Below are 18,249 nucleotides of genomic sequence, written 5' to 3' on the forward strand. Positions count from 1 at the left end.
GGGAACCGTAAGTCGTAGAGAGATGGGTCCAAGACTGGCGTGTTCAGCGCCCCCTAATTAGGTCTGACGCCACCCACTCCCGTGTCTCTACGACCTTTCGTTCCGGAGTTATAAGCCAAAACGTCTTTCCCATAGGAAATGAATGGGAGACGATTGGTACTGAAAATTGACTAAGTGTTGAAGCCAAAATCTACCTTGTAGAAACCATTTAGGAGCATGTTTCAGACCATTTGGAGTCGATAGGTACCCATTTCCAAGAGACATTTTTTGGTATGTTGACATTTTTTCTATAGGTCAAATGGCAGTATACCAGGTGTGTGGTGTACCCGGGGCCTAAGGATGCAAGGTAAGTGCCCAGAGATATGCTGGGAGTCAGGTAAGGTATCAGGTAAGTGTTGTAATGTTTTCTTCTTCCACAGGATACTTTCCTTCCACAGGTAAGCTCACTGCTTGTGGCATTCAGCACTCTCTAATTGGCCAACTCCTGCCTTACCAAACATGAGTAGGCCAATCAGAGGGTGCTGGTGCCACAACCACTGAGGTTAGGGTTAGGGTTAGGGTTAGGGTTAGGGTTAGGGTTAGGTTAGGGTTAGGGTTGGGGTTGGGGTTGGGGTTATGGGTTTGGGTTAAAATACTGTGCACTGGCCTACTGATCTGACAGAGCGGATGGCTGGATGGAGAGAGAAGTGGTCTTTCCCATGGGGGATCAGGGTTCGATCCCAGGCAGAGCAACGGACAGAGAGAAGAGAGGGACCTGCTGCAAGTATCTTTAACAAGGAGTAGCGGGCCCAGCAAATAAATAAAATAAATATAATAAAAAGATAAAAGAGTAAATGTAAAGTTAAAACTGGTAGTGATAAATTTAATATATAAAAAGAATAAAATATAATAAAAGCAATCTTGGGGAGCTGGGAACCGACCCAATTATGGGTTAGGGTTAGGGTTAGGGTTTTTTAATTATCTCGATGATCTCCCCTGCTTCGTCCGACGACTGGGCAGTTGAAAGTGGGAGACCAAAGGCAGTGCACTGGCCGACGCCCGTCGTCACCGGTTCACAGTTCCTATCAACCCTTGTCCCATAAAGGAATGTTTTTTTCAGAGGTCAAGAGGTCAAGGTCAAGGTTAAGTTTTTCTTCCATCCGTCTTCAGTCAGATCTGTCACCTGGAGTTAATTTGAGTTGATTTTATTGAATCATTTTCCCATTCAGGGCTTTAAAGTCTTGAGTAAAATGTTTTTTTCTCTTCTCTTTTTTTCTTTGTTTATTTTTTTATTCTTTTTTTATTTTTCTTATGGAATTTTAGGTTCAGTATTGTTGTTTTTTTTGGATTTCTATGTTTCAGTTTCTCTTTCCAGAGATTGTGTCCTGGTTTTAATTTTGTGTCCATATCAGGCTTTAGTCAGGTTTCTCCTTTGAAGTTAATTTCTTATTTTTCCATTATTTTTTGGTTGTTCTGTTTTGTTCCATGAGTTTTGTTTTATTGAATAAATATCCCCAATCTGGGTTTTAAATGCTTGATTAAAGGTGCTCTTTTTTTCTTTTCAGACGTCTGTTTCAGTGTTGTTTATTGTTGTTATTAATAATAATAACAACAATAATAATCCTCTAAATTTTGGAACACATCATCAGTAGTGGACCCCAGGCTCATCGAATGTTTCGGCCGTTTATCACTAGACATTCTCCCCTGAGGGTGGCCCCCCCGAGGTTGATCATGTCTCAGGGTGTGTCCCATAGCCAATTGTGTTATAATCCTGTTTTATAATAGTTTAATATCTTAATTTTTCAGTTCCCTTTGGGGATTCAAACTGGTTTATATTAGGTTTATAGGTTGTTTTCAGTCTGGTATATAATCAGGATTATATTATTATTATTTCCACAATAATCCTTTAATGTTTGGATTTTTTTTAAAAAGAAAGGTAAGTTAGTAGTTGTAATTTTTTTGGTAGTAGGTAGGTAATTGTAATTTTTGGTATGTAGGTAAGGTAAGTGATTTTATTTTTGAACGGTAAGTAAGGTAAGTATTTATAATTTTAATGGATAAGTAATTGTAATTTTAATAGGGTTAGGGTTAGGGTTAGGGTTAGGGTTAGGGTTAGGGTTAGGGTTAGGTTAACAGAGTTTTGCCACCTATCGTACCCCCTACCATAGTCGTTAAGGTCTGTAGCTTCTGATAGGAAGGTCGTAGAGACCTGAAACCAAGTTTCGCCCCCACTAATTCGGCCACGCCCTTTCCAACGGTACCAGCCACTCGCCTGTGGGACCTTCGGCTCCCGAGATGCATTGCGTAAAAATTTTAAATTGTCTGTATCTCGGGAACCGTAAGTCGTAGAGAGATGGGTCCAAGACTGGCGTGTTCAGCGCCCCCTAATTAGGTCTGACGCCACCCACTCCCGTGTCTCTACGACCTTTCGTTCCGGAGTTATAAGCCAAAACGTCTTTCCCATAGGAAATGAATGGGAGACGATTGGTACTGAAAATTGACTAAGTGTTGAAGCCAAAATCTACCTTGTAGAAACCATTTAGGAGCATGTTTCAGACCATTTGGAGTCGATAGGTACCCATTTCCAAGAGACATTTTTTGGTATGTTGACATTTTTTCTATAGGTCAAATGGCAGTATACCAGGTGTGTGGTGTACCCGGGGCCTAAGGATGCAAGGTAAGTGCCCAGAGATATGCTGGGAGTCAGGTAAGGTATCAGGTAAGTGTTGTAATGTTTTCTTCTTCCACAGGATACTTTCCTTCCACAGGTTAGGGTTAGGGTTAGGGTTAGGGTTAGGGTTAGGGTTTTTTAATTATCTCGATGATCTCCCCTGCTTCGTCCGACGACTGGGCAGTTGAAAGTGGGAGACCAAAGGCAGTGCACTGGCCGACGCCCGTCGTCACCGGTTCACAGTTCCTATCAACCCTTGTCCCATAAAGGAATGTTTTTTTCAGAGGTCAAGAGGTCAAGGTCAAGGTTAAGTTTTTCTTCCATCCGTCTTCAGTCAGATCTGTCACCTGGAGTTAATTTGAGTTGATTTTATTGAATCATTTTCCCATTCAGGGCTTTAAAGTCTTGAGTAAAATGTTTTTTTCTCTTCTCTTTTTTTCTTTGTTTATTTTTTTCTTCTTTCTTCACTTTTTTTATTCTTTTTTTATTTTTCTTATGGAATTTTAGGTTCAGTATTGTTGTTTTTTTTGGATTTCTATGTTTCAGTTTCTCTTTCCAGAGATTGTGTCCTGGTTTTAATTTTGTGTCCATATCAGGCTTTAGTCAGGTTTCTCCTTTGAAGTTAATTTCTTATTTTTCCATTATTTTTTGGTTGTTCTGTTTTGTTCCATGAGTTTTGTTTTATTGAATAAATATCCCCAATCTGGGTTTTAAATGCTTGATTAAAGGTGCTCTTTTTTTCTTTTCAGACGTCTGTTTCAGTGTTGTTTATTGTTGTTATTAATAATAATAACAACAATAATAATCCTCTAAATTTTGGAACACATCATCAGTAGTGGACCCCAGGCTCATCGAATGTTTCGGCCGTTTATCACTAGACATTCTCCCCTGAGGGTGGCCCCCCCGAGGTTGATCATGTCTCAGGGTGTGTCCCATAGCCAATTGTGTTATAATCCTGTTTTATAATAGTTTAATATCTTAATTTTTCAGTTCCCTTTGGGGATTCAAACTGGTTTATATTAGGTTTATAGGTTGTTTTCAGTCTGGTATATAATCAGGATTATATTATTATTATTTCCACAATAATCCTTTAATGTTTGGATCTTTTTTTCAAAGAGTATTCAGATCCTGATTAGACTTTGATTGGTTTTATAGTCATTTTTCCAGTCACGGGTTCAGTCCAGTATTTAGTGTTATGGAATTTAAAGGCCAAGACCCTGTCCGGGTTCAATCTGGTGTTAAAAAACAGGTTTAATTTTACCATAGTCAAGTGTAATATCACATTTCCCTTAGTAATCTTGGTTATGAGAGGATTAAAATAACGGTCGTTCCTCTACTGAATATCAAAATAATTTTCTTTCTCGGTATATTCAGGATTTTATCCTCGTATTGTACAGTATAGATTTCCTAACATGGACCTTTAAGTGTTTTGGCTCACCTGCCGTCCGGCGTAAGGGTTAGGGTTAGGGTTAGGGTTAGGGTTAGGGTTAGGGTTAGGGTTAGGTTAACAGAGTTTTGCCACCTATCGTACCCCCTACCATAGTCGTTAAGGTCTGTAGCTTCTGATAGGAAGGGTTAGGGTTAGGGTTAGGGTTAGGGTTGGGGTTGGGGTTGGGGTTATGGGTTTGGGTTAAAATACTGTGCACTGGCCTACTGATCTGACAGAGCGGATGGCTGGATGGAGAGAGAAGTGGTCTTTCCCATGGGGGATCAGGGTTCGATTCCCAGGCAGAGCAACGGACAGAGAGAAGAGAGGGACCTGCTGCAAGTATCTTTAACAAGGAGTAGCGGGCCCAGCAAATAAATAAATAAATATAATAAAAAGATAAAAGAGTAAATGTAAAGTTAAAACTGGTAGTGATAAATTTAATATATAAAAAGAATAAAATATAATAAAAGCAATCTTGGGGAGCTGGGAACCGACCCAATTATGACCATACGGATCACCATAGGGAGATGCATTAAAAAAAAAAAAAAAAAAAAAAAAAAAAAAAAAAAAAAAAAAAAAAAAAAAAAAAAAAAAAAAAAAAAAAAAAATTAATTAGAATAAAAATAAATAAATAAAGTGAATATAAAAAAAATATATAGATAATACAAGAATATGTTTAAATATATATCTCTGTAATATATATATATAGAAAGGTAATTATTGATTTACTATAATAATAGTATAATATGTATTTTAATAATATTATTATTAGAAAAAAAAAAAAAAAAAAAAAAAAAAAAAAAAAAAAAAAAAAAAAAAAAAAAAAAAAAAAAAAAAAAATATATAGATAATACAAGAATATGTTTAAATATATATCTCTGTAATATATATATATAGAAAGGTAATTATTGATTTACTATAATAATAGTATAATATGTATTTTAATAATATTATTATTAGAAAAAAAAAAAAAAAAAAAAAAAAAAAAAAAAAAAAAATATATAGATAATACAAGAATATGTTTAAATATATATCTCTGTAATATATATATATAGAAAGGTAATTATTGATTTACTATAATAATAGTATAATATGTATTTTAATAATATTATTATTAGAAAAAAAAAAAAAAAAAAAAAAAAAAAAAAAAAAAAAAAAAAAAAAAAAAAAAAAAAATAAATAAATAAAGTGAATATAAAAAAAATATATAAAATGTAATTGCAAATTGCGAAATTACTAAAATGGAGGGGTGTATTTGGAATTAAAATTCGGGGCCGGAAAAGTAAGTGCTAGAGAATAAAAACATAAGTGCTTATAGAAATAAAAACATATAAGTGTTAGTAATAAATATTAGTAAGATAAAAGGCATGCATGTAATAAAAAAATGATTAGTAAGACACAAGTTTAGTTTCCTGCCCCTATTTCTAAAATTCCAAGTCTATTGATATTAAAAAATGTTAAGAATAAAAAGTAAAATGTGCACCTCCCGTCCTGGCGTGGATTCGAACCCCAGTCTGCCGTATGGCAGACCAGGGCTTAGACCATTCTGCTGTCTTTCCAGTTGAGTTGGGATGGGATCCGCATGGTCCAAGAAAACTGCAGGAACAGGCTCGGGAGTACCGTACCCAGAGGTGGTGGATGTGGTTTTCCTTACTTCAGTCGTCGTTTAAACCTCCGGGCACAGTGGTCCCGAGCCTGTGGATCCAAATCTTCTCCGCTCTCTTCCTCTGTCCACAGGTCCAGCGGTCATTATTTTCTAAAACAGTTATGATGAGATGGGTGGGGGGATGTAGTTGGAAATGTTGTACCAGGGGGGTGGGAAGTCGACCTTCCCCAATGTTGTAGAGGTGCTGGGATAGACGGGTGTGGGTGGAATGTTTGGTTTCTCCTATATAGTGTTTATTGCAAAGTGTGCAGGTGATTATGTAGACTATATTGGTGGTGGTGATGGGTTAGGGTTAGGGTTAGGGTTAGGGTTAGGGTTAGGGTTAGGGTTAGGGTTAGGGTTAGGTTAACAGAGTTTTGCCACCTATCGTACCCCCTACCATAGTCGTTAAGGTCTGTAGCTTCTGATAGGAAGGTCGTAGAGACCTGAAACCAAGTTTCGCCCCCACTAATTCGGCCACGCCCTTTCCAACGGTACCAGCCACTCGCCTGTGGGACCTTCGGCTCCCGAGATGCATTGCGTAAAAATTTTAAATTGTCTGTATCTCGGGAACCGTAAGTCGTAGAGAGATGGGTCCAAGACTGGCGTGTTCAGCGCCCCCTAATTAGGTCTGACGCCACCCACTCCCGTGTCTCTACGACCTTTCGTTCCGGAGTTATAAGCCAAAACGTCTTTCCCATAGGAAATGAATGGGAGACGATTGGTACTGAAAATTGACTAAGTGTTGAAGCCAAAATCTACCTTGTAGAAACCATTTAGGAGCATGTTTCAGACCATTTGGAGTCGATAGGTACCCATTTCCAAGAGACATTTTTTGGTATGTTGACATTTTTTCTATAGGTCAAATGGCAGTATACCAGGTGTGTGGTGTACCCGGGGCCTAAGGATGCAAGGTAAGTGCCCAGAGATATGCTGGGAGTCAGGTAAGGTATCAGGTAAGTGTTGTAATGTTTTCTTCTTCCACAGGATACTTTCCTTCCACAGGTTAGGGTTAGGGTTAGGGTTAGGGTTAGGGTTTTTTAATTATCTCGATGATCTCCCCTGCTTCGTCCGACGACTGGGCAGTTGAAAGTGGGAGACCAAAGGCAGTGCACTGGCCGACGCCCGTCGTCACCGGTTCACAGTTCCTATCAACCCTTGTCCCATAAAGGAATGTTTTTTTCAGAGGTCAAGAGGTCAAGGTCAAGGTTAAGTTTTTCTTCCATCCGTCTTCAGTCAGATCTGTCACCTGGAGTTAATTTGAGTTGATTTTATTGAATCATTTTCCCATTCAGGGCTTTAAAGTCTTGAGTAAAATGTTTTTTTCTCTTCTCTTTTTTTTAAAAAGAAAGGTAAGTTAGTAGTTGTAATTTTTTCGGGTAAGTAGGTAGGTAATTGTAATTTTTGGTATGTAGGTAAGGTAAGTGATTTTATTTTTGAACGGTAAGTAAGGTAAGTATTTATAATTTTAATGGATAAGTAATTGTAATTTTAATAGGTTAGGGTTAGGGTTAGGGTTAGGGTTAGGGTTAGGGTTAGGGTTAGGGTTAGGGTTAGGGTTTTTTAATTATCTCGATGATCTCCCCTGCTTCGTCCGACGACTGGGCAGTTGAAAGTGGGAGACCAAAGGCAGTGCACTGGCCGACGCCCGTCGTCACCGGTTCACAGTTCCTATCAACCCTTGTCCCATAAAGGAATGTTTTTTTCAGAGGTCAAGAGGTCAAGGTCAAGGTTAAGTTTTTCTTCCATCCGTCTTCAGTCAGATCTGTCACCTGGAGTTAATTTGAGTTGATTTTATTGAATCATTTTCCCATTCAGGGCTTTAAAGTCTTGAGTAAAATGTTTTTTTCTCTTCTCTTTTTTTCTTTGTTTATTTTTTTCTTCTTTCTTCACTTTTTTTATTCTTTTTTTATTTTTCTTATGGAATTTTAGGTTCAGTATTGTTGTTTTTTTTGGATTTCTATGTTTCAGTTTCTCTTTCCAGAGATTGTGTCCTGGTTTTAATTTTGTGTCCATATCAGGCTTTAGTCAGGTTTCTCCTTTGAAGTTAATTTCTTATTTTTCCATTATTTTTTGGTTGTTCTGTTTTGTTCCATGAGTTTTGTTTTATTGAATAAATATCCCCAATCTGGGTTTTAAATGCTTGATTAAAGGTGCTCTTTTTTTCTTTTCAGACGTCTGTTTCAGTGTTGTTTATTGTTGTTATTAATAATAATAACAACAATAATAATCCTCTAAATTTTGGAACACATCATCAGTAGTGGACCCCAGGCTCATCGAATGTTTCGGCCGTTTATCACTAGACATTCTCCCCTGAGGGTGGCCCCCCCGAGGTTGATCATGTCTCAGGGTGTGTCCCATAGCCAATTGTGTTATAATCCTGTTTTATAATAGTTTAATATCTTAATTTTTCAGTTCCCTTTGGGGATTCAAACTGGTTTATATTAGGTTTATAGGTTGTTTTCAGTCTGGTATATAATCAGGATTATATTATTATTATTTCCACAATAATCCTTTAATGTTTGGATCTTTTTTTCAAAGAGTATTCAGATCCTGATTAGACTTTGATTGGTTTTATAGTCATTTTTCCAGTCACGGGTTCAGTCCAGTATTTAGTGTTATGGAATTTAAAGGCCAAGACCCTGTCCGGGTTCAATCTGGTGTTAAAAAACAGGTTTAATTTTACCATAGTCAAGTGTAATATCACATTTCCCTTAGTAATCTTGGTTATGAGAGGATTAAAATAACGGTCGTTCCTCTACTGAATATCAAAATAATTTTCTTTCTCGGTATATTCAGGATTTTATCCTCGTATTGTACAGTATAGATTTCCTAACATGGACCTTTAAGTGTTTTGGCTCACCTGCCGTCCGGCGTAAGGGTTAGGGTTAGGGTTAGGGTTAGGGTTAGGGTTAGGGTTAGGGTTAGGTTAACAGAGTTTTGCCACCTATCGTACCCCCTACCATAGTCGTTAAGGTCTGTAGCTTCTGATAGGAAGGGTTAGGGTTAGGGTTAGGGTTAGGGTTGGGGTTGGGGTTGGGGTTATGGGTTTGGGTTAAAATACTGTGCACTGGCCTACTGATCTGACAGAGCGGATGGCTGGATGGAGAGAGAAGTGGTCTTTCCCATGGGGGATCAGGGTTCGATTCCCAGGCAGAGCAACGGACAGAGAGAAGAGAGGGACCTGCTGCAAGTATCTTTAACAAGGAGTAGCGGGCCCAGCAAATAAATAAAATAAATATAATAAAAAGATAAAAGAGTAAATGTAAAGTTAAAACTGGTAGTGATAAATTTAATATATAAAAAGAATAAAATATAATAAAAGCAATCTTGGGGAGCTGGGAACCGACCCAATTATGGGTTAGGGTTAGGGTTAGGGTTAGGGTTAGGGTTAGGGTTAGGGTTAGGGTTAGGGTTAGGGTTAGGGTTAGGTTAACAGAGTTTTGCCACCTATCGTACCCCCTACCATAGTCGTTAAGGTCTGTAGCTTCTGATAGGAAGGTCGTAGAGACCTGAAACCAAGTTTCGCCCCCACTAATTCGGCCACGCCCTTTCCAACGGTACCAGCCACTCGCCTGTGGGACCTTCGGCTCCCGAGATGCATTGCGTAAAAATTTTAAATTGTCTGTATCTCGGGAACCGTAAGTCGTAGAGAGATGGGTCCAAGACTGGCGTGTTCAGCGCCCCCTAATTAGGTCTGACGCCACCCACTCCCGTGTCTCTACGACCTTTCGTTCCGGAGTTATAAGCCAAAACGTCTTTCCCATAGGAAATGAATGGGAGACGATTGGTACTGAAAATTGACTAAGTGTTGAAGCCAAAATCTACCTTGTAGAAACCATTTAGGAGCATGTTTCAGACCATTTGGAGTCGATAGGTACCCATTTCCAAGAGACATTTTTTGGTATGTTGACATTTTTTCTATAGGTCAAATGGCAGTATACCAGGTGTGTGGTGTACCCGGGGCCTAAGGATGCAAGGTAAGTGCCAGAGATATGCTGGGAGTCAGGTAAGGTATCAGGTAAGTGTTGTAATGTTTTCTTCTTTCTTCACTTTTTTTATTCTTTTTTTATTTTTCTTATGGAATTTTAGGTTCAGTATTGTTGTTTTTTTTGGATTTCTATGTTTCAGTTTCTCTTTCCAGAGATTGTGTCCTGGTTTTAATTTTGTGTCCATATCAGGCTTTAGTCAGGTTTCTCCTTTGAAGTTAATTTCTTATTTTTCCATTATTTTTTGGTTGTTCTGTTTTGTTCCATGAGTTTTGTTTTATTGAATAAATATCCCCAATCTGGGTTTTAAATGCTTGATTAAAGGTGCTCTTTTTTTCTTTTCAGACGTCTGTTTCAGTGTTGTTTATTGTTGTTATTAATAATAATAACAACAATAATAATCCTCTAAATTTTGGAACACATCATCAGTAGTGGACCCCAGGCTCATCGAATGTTTCGGCCGTTTATCACTAGACATTCTCCCCTGAGGGTGGCCCCCCCGAGGTTGATCATGTCTCAGGGTGTGTCCCATAGCCAATTGTGTTATAATCCTGTTTTATAATAGTTTAATATCTTAATTTTTCAGTTCCCTTTGGGGATTCAAACTGGTTTATATTAGGTTTATAGGTTGTTTTCAGTCTGGTATATAATCAGGATTATATTATTATTATTTCCACAATAATCCTTTAATGTTTGGATCTTTTTTTCAAAGAGTATTCAGATCCTGATTAGACTTTGATTGGTTTTATAGTCATTTTTCCAGTCACGGGTTCAGTCCAGTATTTAGTGTTATGGAATTTAAAGGCCAAGACCCTGTCCGGGTTCAATCTGGTGTTAAAAAACAGGTTTAATTTTACCATAGTCAAGTGTAATATCACATTTCCCTTAGTAATCTTGGTTATGAGAGGATTAAAATAACGGTCGTTCCTCTACTGAATATCAAAATAATTTTCTTTCTCGGTATATTCAGGATTTTATCCTCGTATTGTACAGTATAGATTTCCTAACATGGACCTTTAAGTGTTTTGGCTCACCTGCCGTCCGGCGTAAGGGTTAGGGTTAGGGTTAGGGTTAGGGTTAGGGTTAGGGTTAGGGTTAGGGTTAGGGTTAGGGTTAGGGTTAGGGTTAGGGTTAGGGGGTTAGGGTTAGGGTTAGGGTTAGGGTTAGGGTTAGGGGGTTAGGGTTAGGGTTAGGGTTAGGGTTAGGGTTAGGGTTAGGGTTAGGGTTAGGGTTAGGGTTAGGGTTAGGGTTAGGGTTAGGGTTAGGGTAACAGAGTTTTGCCACCTATCGTACCCCCTACCATAGTCGTTAAGGTCTGTAGCTTCTGATAGGAAGGTCGTAGAGACCTGAAACCAAGTTTCGCCCCCACTAATTCGGCCACGCCCTTTCCAACGGTACCAGCCACTCGCCTGTGGGACCTTCGGCTCCCGAGATGCATTGCGTAAAAATTTTAAATTGTCTGTATCTCGGGAACCGTAAGTCGTAGAGAGATGGGTCCAAGACTGGCGTGTTCAGCGCCCCCTAATTAGGTCTGACGCCACCCACTCCCGTGTCTCTACGACCTTTCGTTCCGGAGTTATAAGCCAAAACGTCTTTCCCATAGGAAATGAATGGGAGACGATTGGTACTGAAAATTGACTAAGTGTTGAAGCCAAAATCTACCTTGTAGAAACCATTTAGGAGCATGTTTCAGACCATTTGGAGTCGATAGGTACCCATTTCCAAGAGACATTTTTTGGTATGTTGACATTTTTTCTATAGGTCAAATGGCAGTATACCAGGTGTGTGGTGTACCCGGGGCCTAAGGATGCAAGGTAAGTGCCCAGAGATATGCTGGGAGTCAGGTAAGGTATCAGGTAAGTGTTGTAATGTTTTCTTCTTCCACAGGATACTTTCCTTCCACAGGTTAGGGTTAGGGTTAGGGTTAGGGTTAGGGTTAGGGTTTTTTAATTATCTCGATGATCTCCCCTGCTTCGTCCGACGACTGGGCAGTTGAAAGTGGGAGACCAAAGGCAGTGCACTGGCCGACGCCCGTCGTCACCGGTTCACAGTTCCTATCAACCCTTGTCCCATAAAGGAATGTTTTTTTCAGAGGTCAAGAGGTCAAGGTCAAGGTTAAGTTTTTCTTCCATCCGTCTTCAGTCAGATCTGTCACCTGGAGTTAATTTGAGTTGATTTTATTGAATCATTTTCCCATTCAGGGCTTTAAAGTCTTGAGTAAAATGTTTTTTTCTCTTCTCTTTTTTTCTTTGTTTATTTTTTTCTTCTTTCTTCACTTTTTTTATTCTTTTTTTATTTTTCTTATGGAATTTTAGGTTCAGTATTGTTGTTTTTTTTGGATTTCTATGTTTCAGTTTCTCTTTCCAGAGATTGTGTCCTGGTTTTAATTTTGTGTCCATATCAGGCTTTAGTCAGGTTTCTCCTTTGAAGTTAATTTCTTATTTTTCCATTATTTTTTGGTTGTTCTGTTTTGTTCCATGAGTTTTGTTTTATTGAATAAATATCCCCAATCTGGGTTTTAAATGCTTGATTAAAGGTGCTCTTTTTTTCTTTTCAGACGTCTGTTTCAGTGTTGTTTATTGTTGTTATTAATAATAATAACAACAATAATAATCCTCTAAATTTTGGAACACATCATCAGTAGTGGACCCCAGGCTCATCGAATGTTTCGGCCGTTTATCACTAGACATTCTCCCCTGAGGGTGGCCCCCCCGAGGTTGATCATGTCTCAGGGTGTGTCCCATAGCCAATTGTGTTATAATCCTGTTTTATAATAGTTTAATATCTTAATTTTTCAGTTCCCTTTGGGGATTCAAACTGGTTTATATTAGGTTTATAGGTTGTTTTCAGTCTGGTATATAATCAGGATTATATTATTATTATTTCCACAATAATCCTTTAATGTTTGGATCTTTTTTTCAAAGAGTATTCAGATCCTGATTAGACTTTGATTGGTTTTATAGTCATTTTTCCAGTCACGGGTTCAGTCCAGTATTTAGTGTTATGGAATTTAAAGGCCAAGACCCTGTCCGGGTTCAATCTGGTGTTAAAAAACAGGTTTAATTTTACCATAGTCAAGTGTAATATCACATTTCCCTTAGTAATCTTGGTTATGAGAGGATTAAAATAACGGTCGTTCCTCTACTGAATATCAAAATAATTTTCTTTCTCGGTATATTCAGGATTTTATCCTCGTATTGTACAGTATAGATTTCCTAACATGGACCTTTAAGTGTTTTGGCTCACCTGCCGTCCGGCGTAAGGGTTAGGGTTAGGTTAGGGTTAGGTTAACAGAGTTTTGCCACCTATCGTACCCCCTACCATAGTCGTTAAGGTCTGTAGCTTCTGATAGGAAGGGTTAGGGTTAGGTTAGGGTTAGGTTAGGGTTAGGTTAGGGTTAGGTTAACAGAGTTTTGCCACCTATCGTACCCCCTACCATAGTCGTTAAGGTCTGTAGCTTCTGATAGGAAGGTCGTAGAGACCTGAAACCAAGTTTCGCCCCCACTAATTCGGCCACGCCCTTTCCAACGGTACCAGCCACTCGCCTGTGGGACCTTCGGCTCCCGAGATGCATTGCGTAAAAATTTTAAATTGTCTGTATCTCGGGAACCGTAAGTCGTAGAGAGATGGGTCCAAGACTGGCGTGTTCAGCGCCCCCTAATTAGGTCTGACGCCACCCACTCCCGTGTCTCTACGACCTTTCGTTCCGGAGTTATAAGCCAAAACGTCTTTCCCATAGGAAATGAATGGGAGACGATTGGTACTGAAAATTGACTAAGTGTTGAAGCCAAAATCTACCTTGTAGAAACCATTTAGGAGCATGTTTCAGACCATTTGGAGTCGATAGGTACCCATTTCCAAGAGACATTTTTTGGTATGTTGACATTTTTTCTATAGGTCAAATGGCAGTATACCAGGTGTGTGGTGTACCCGGGGCCTAAGGATGCAAGGTAAGTGCCCAGAGATATGCTGGGAGTCAGGTAAGGTATCAGGTAAGTGTTGTAATGTTTTCTTCTTCCACAGGATACTTTCCTTCCACAGGTTAGGGTTAGGGTTAGGTTAACAGAGTTTTGCCACCTATCGTACCCCCTACCATAGTCGTTAAGGTCTGTAGCTTCTGATAGGAAGGGTTAGGGTTAGGTTAACAGAGTTTTGCCACCTATCGTACCCCCTACCATAGTCGTTAAGGTCTGTAGCTTCTGATAGGAAGGGTTAGGGTTAGGGTTAGGTTAGGGTTAGGTTAACAGAGTTTTGCCACCTATCGTACCCCCTACCATAGTCGTTAAGGTCTGTAGCTTCTGATAGGAAGGGTTAGGGTTAGGTTAACAGAGTTTTGCCACCTATCGTACCCCCTACCATAGTCGTTAAGGTCTGTAGCTTCTGATAGGAAGGGTTAGGGTTAGGGTTTTTTAATTATCTCGATGATCTCCCCTGCTTCGTCCGACGACTGGGCAGTTGAAAGTCTTGAGTAAAATGTTTTTTTCTCTTCTCTTTTTTTCTTTGTTTATTTTTTTCTTCTTTCTTCACTTTTTTTATTCTTTTTTTATTTTTCTTATGGAATTTTAGGTTCAGTATTGTTGTTTTTTTTGGATTTCTATGTTTCAGTTTCTCTTTCCAGAGATTGTGTCCTGGTTTTAATTTTGTGTCCATATCAGGCTTTAGTCAGGTTTCTCCTTTGAAGTTAATTTCTTATTTTTCCATTATTTTTTGGTTGTTCTGTTTTGTTCCATGAGTTTTGTTTTATTGAATAAATATCCCCAATCTGGGTTTTAAATGCTTGATTAAAGGTGCTCTTTTTTTCTTTGTTTATTTTTTTCTTCTTTCTTCACTTTTTTTATTCTTTTTTTATTTTTCTTATGGAATTTTAGGTTCAGTATTGTTGTTTTTTTTGGATTTCTATGTTTCAGTTTCTCTTTCCAGAGATTGTGTCCTGGTTTTAATTTTGTGTCCATATCAGGCTTTAGTCAGGTTTCTCCTTTGAAGTTAATTTCTTATTTTTCCATTATTTTTTGGTTGTTCTGTTTTGTTCCATGAGTTTTGTTTTATTGAATAAATATCCCCAATCTGGGTTTTAAATGCTTGATTAAAGGTGCTCTTTTTTTCTTTTCAGACGTCTGTTTCAGTGTTGTTTATTGTTGTTATTAATAATAATAACAACAATAATAATCCTCTAAATTTTGGAACACATCATCAGTAGTGGACCCCAGGCTCATCGAATGTTTCGGCCGTTTATCACTAGACATTCTCCCCTGAGGGTGGCCCCCCCGAGGTTGATCATGTCTCAGGGTGTGTCCCATAGCCAATTGTGTTATAATCCTGTTTTATAATAGTTTAATATCTTAATTTTTCAGTTCCCTTTGGGGATTCAAACTGGTTTATATTAGGTTTATAGGTTGTTTTCAGTCTGGTATATAATCAGGATTATATTATTATTATTTCCACAATAATCCTTTAATGTTTGGATCTTTTTTTCAAAGAGTATTCAGATCCTGATTAGACTTTGATTGGTTTTATAGTCATTTTTCCAGTCACGGGTTCAGTCCAGTATTTAGTGTTATGGAATTTAAAGGCCAAGACCCTGTCCGGGTTCAATCTGGTGTTAAAAAACAGGTTTAATTTTACCATAGTCAAGTGTAATATCACATTTCCCTTAGTAATCTTGGTTATGAGAGGATTAAAATAACGGTCGTTCCTCTACTGAATATCAAAATAATTTTCTTTCTCGGTATATTCAGGATTTTATCCTCGTATTGTACAGTATAGATTTCCTAACATGGACCTTTAAGTGTTTTGGCTCACCTGCCGTCCGGCGTAAGGGTTAGGGTTAGGCAGCCACCCAGAAATGGTTAGGGTTAGGGTTAGGTTAGGGTTAGGTTAGGGTTAGTGTAAGTATTCAGGTTAGGGTTAGGCAGCCACCCAGAAATGGTTAGGGTTAGGGTTAGGGGGTTAGGGTTAGGCAGCCACCCAGAAATGGTTAGGGTTAGGCAGCCACCCAGAAATGGTTAGGGTTAGGGGGTTAGGGTTAGTGTAAGTATTCAGGTTAGGGTTAGGCAGCCACCCAGAAATGGTTAGGGTTAGGCAGCCACCCAGAAATGGTTAGGGTTAGTGTAAGTATTCAGGTTAGGGTTAGGGTTAGGCAGCCACCCAGAAATGGTTAGGGTTAGGGTTAGGTTAACAGAGTTTTGCCACCTATCGTACCCCCTACCATAGTCGTTAAGGTCTGTAGCTTCTGATAGGAAGGGTTAGGGTTAGGGTTAGGGGGTTAGGGTTAGGGTTAGGCAGCCACCCAGAAATGGTTAGGGTTAGTGTAAGTATTCAGGTTAGGGTTAGGGTTAGGTTAACAGAGTTTTGCCACCTATCGTACCCCCTACCATAGTCGTTAAGGTCTGTAGCTTCTGATAGGAAGGGTTAGGGTTAGGTTAACAGAGTTTTGCCACCTATCGTACCCCCTACCATAGTCGTTAAGGTCTGTAGCTTCTGATAGGAAGGGTTAGGGTTAGGGTTAGGCAGCCACCCAGAAATGGTTAGGGTTAGGCAGCCACCCAGAAATGGTTAGGGTTAGTGTAAGTATTCAGGTTAGGGTTAGGGTTAGGGTTAGGGTTAGGATTTTTTAATTATCTCGATGATCTCCCCTGCTTCGTCCGACGACTGGGCAGTTGAAAGTGGGAGACCAAAGGCAGTGCACTGGCCGACGCCCGTCGTCACCGGTTCACAGTTCCTATCAACCCTTGTCCCATAAAGGAATGTTTTTTTCAGAGGTCAAGAGGTCAAGGTCAAGGTTAAGTTTTTCTTCCATCCGTCTTCAGTCAGATCTGTCACCTGGAGTTAGGGTTAGGGTTAGGGTTAGGGTTAGGATTTTAAAAGCTTTCTCGATGATTCCCCCTGCTTCGTCCGACGACTGGGCAGTTTGAACTAGGGAATCAAAGGTAATGCACTGGCCGGCGCTCGTCGTCCGTAGTTCACGGTTCCAAACGAACTCCTCTCCCTTAAATGTTTATATATCGGTTGTTGAGAGTCGCGTATACATTGATTTTATTTTTTTGACAGGTATGTAAGGTAAGTAAGTTGTGGTTTTTACAGGTAAATAATTGTAATCCTTAATTTTTAATGGTAGGTAAAGTTAGTAATTGTAGGGTGAGTAATTGTAATTTTAATTTTTTAATTTTTTTTAAAAAGAAAGGTAAGTTAGTAGTTGTAATTTTTTCGGGTAAGTAGGTAGGTAATTGTAATTTTTGGTATGTAGGTAAGGTAAGTGATTTTATTTTTGAACGGTAAGTAAGGTAAGTATTTATAATTTTAATGGATAAGTAATTGTAATTTTAATAGGGTTAGGGTTAGGGTTAGGGTTAGGGTTAGGGTTAGGGTTAGGGTTACAGAGTTTTGCCACCTATCGTACCCCCTACCATAGTCGTTAAGGTCTGTAGCTTCTGATAGGAAGGTCGTAGAGACCTGAAACCAAGTTTCGCCCCCACTAATTCGGCCACGCCCTTTCCAACGGGTTAGGGTTAGGGGTTAGGGGTTAGGGTTAGGGGTTAGGGTTAGGGTTAGGGTTAGGGTTAGGGTTAGGGTTAGGGTTAGGGTTAGGGTTAGGGTTAGGTTAACAGAGTTTTGCCACCTATCGTACCCCCTACCATAGTCGTTAAGGTCTGTAGCTTCTGATAGGAAGGTCGTAGAGACCTGAAACCAAGTTTCGCCCCCACTAATTCGGCCACGCCCTTTCCAACGGTACCAGCCACTCGCCTGTGGGACCTTCGGTTCCCGAGATGCATTGCGTAAAAATTTTAAATTGGCTGTATCTCGGGAACCGTAAGTCGTAGAGAGATGGGTCCAAGACTGGCGTGTTCAGCGCCCCCTAATTAGGTCTGACGCCACCCACTCCCGTGTCTCTACGACCTTTCGTTCCGGAGTTATAAGCCAAAACGTCTTTCCCATAGGAAATGAATGGGAGACGATTGGTACTGAAAATTGACTAAGTGTTGAAGCCAAAATCTACCTTGTAGAAACCATTTAGGAGCATGTTTCAGACCATTTGGAGTCGATAGGTACCCATTTCCAAGAGACATTTTTTGGTATGTTGACATTTTTTCTATAGGTCAAATGGCAGTATACCAGGTGTGTGGTGTACCCGGGGCCTAAGGATGCAAGGTAAGTGCCCAGAGATATGCTGGGAGTCAGGTAAGGTATCAGGTAAGTGTTGTAATGTTTTCTTCTTCCACAGGATACTTTCCTTCCACAGGTAAGCTCACTGCTTGTGGCATCAGCACTCTCTAATTGGCCAACTCCTGCCTTACCAAACATGAGTAGGCCAATCAGAGGGTGCTGGTGCCACAACCACTGAGGTTAGGGTTAGGCAGCCACCCAGAAATGGTTAGGGTTAGTGTAAGTATTCAGGTTAGGGTTAGGGTTAGGGTTAGGGTTAGGATTTTTTAATTATCTCGATGATCTCCCCTGCTTCGTCCGACGACTGGGCAGTTGAAAGTGGGAGACCAAAGGCAGTGCACTGGCCGACGCCCGTCGTCACCGGTTCACAGTTCCT

This window comes from Seriola aureovittata, chromosome 4 (assembly GCF_021018895.1).
Source record: "Seriola aureovittata isolate HTS-2021-v1 ecotype China chromosome 4, ASM2101889v1, whole genome shotgun sequence".
Taxonomy (NCBI): Eukaryota; Metazoa; Chordata; class Actinopteri; order Carangiformes; family Carangidae; genus Seriola; species Seriola aureovittata.